The sequence below is a fragment of the Vespa crabro genome, chromosome 3, assembly GCF_910589235.1.
Source record: "Vespa crabro chromosome 3, iyVesCrab1.2, whole genome shotgun sequence".
NCBI lineage: Eukaryota > Metazoa > Arthropoda > Insecta > Hymenoptera > Vespidae > Vespa > Vespa crabro.
Genome location: NC_060957.1, coordinates 12,588,324 through 12,590,048, shown reverse-complemented (window position 1 = coordinate 12,590,048; position 1,725 = coordinate 12,588,324).

Genomic DNA, 1,725 nt, shown 5'->3' with positions numbered 1-1,725 from the left:
TATATGTATATATATATATATATATATATATATATATCTGTGTAGATGCCGTAGAAAGTTCTCACGCGCGCAGGCGTAACTACGAAACACGCGCGAAATTTACTGCCTTTTAGCCGCGGATGTCGTGAGATTCCATGCGGTGAAATTGTTTCGAAACTATGCGGACGTACTTCTTTTTGTTCCTTTTTTTCTTCTTTCTTTTTTTTCTTTTTTTCCTTTTTTCTTTTTTAATTCCTATTGTTCTTCTTTCGGTTTTTTACTCTTTCTTTTTTCTTTCTTTTTTCCTTCATTTTATTTTTTATTATTATTATTATTACTATCGTCATTATAATTATTATTATTTTAAGTAGCATTGTGCACCGATTGTGCTCTTATTCCTATGACACGTTGTAAAAATTTGGTGCAGGTAGAGGAAAAAAAAAAAAAAGAAAAAAGAAAATAAACAAAAAAAGATAGAAAAAAATAAAGGGTTTTGACTCTTCCTCCTACTATTGCCGTCCCTCGACCCTCGATGATTCTGTTTCACGAACGAAATTTCCATGCCTATCATACTTTTCGCACGGTCGATCGTATTTTACGTGTATATAACGTGAATACATGCATAAATACATACATACATAAATACGTACATGGGCGAACTCGCGAGACAAAATATTTTTTTTGTATTTTTATGATCGTTATCGTTATGACGTCACGCCAGACAGATAACCTACTCGGTTGAAGAAAAAAAGAAAAAAAAAAAGGAAAGAAAAAAGGAAAAGAAAAAAGGAAAAAAAAGTATATAAATAAATGACGAAAATGTATATGCAGAGAGAGAGAGAGAGAGAGAGAGAGAGAGAGAGAGAAAAGAGAAAGTAATCGAAAATCGTTCGTGTGACGTTACTCGCGAGACGTAAAGATGGATAAAGGATCGTTGTTTATATGGATCGTTCACGTGGTCGTACTTTTTAATGAAAAATCGTACCAGGCAAATTAATCGAGGAGGGAGGGAGGGAAAAGAGAAAGAGAGAAAGAGAGAGAAAATGAGAGAGGGGTCATAAAAATATCGTCGAACGAATATCGACGTTCTAGATGCGGCAACATTATTGATGGAAGCATTCCATCTCGCTAAGGTGGTCTTTCCAAAAATTCACTCCTCGCTATTCACGATTGAATTTCGATAGTGTGAGAGCTCGGATAGCATAGCTCCCGATAAGATCCTTTTGCTTGTTTCACATCCTTCACAATCTTTCTTACGTTACCGCAAACCGTAAACGAAAAGTTTTCCCCTTCGTTCGAAAATTGTTTCACATTTTTCTTTAGATATCCAATCGATTACTTTCTCTCTTTTATTTCGACGAAAACTTATTTTTTTCGAAAAGAAAAAAAAAAAAAAAGAAAAAACGATTATTGGGTAACTGTTTTATCTACTTTTTTTTTTTTCAACGTCACCTTTAATTTATTTCCCAATTGATCTGTCTCTCTCTTTCTGTCTCGTCAAAAGAATATTCATTAAAATTTGTTATTACAATGATATTAAGTGAACGAATGAATATCATTATTCTATCGATTCTAAGGATTGAATTGTCAAAGGAAAAGATTTATTATATTGTTCGATTAATGGATTAGAAATTTTATAATGATTTTTTTATTTTTTCTTTTTTTATTTTTTTATCCTTTCTTGATATTTCTCTTAATGGTAAATTGGATTCGTAATAAAACAACCGAAGAGTACGATGTATACGG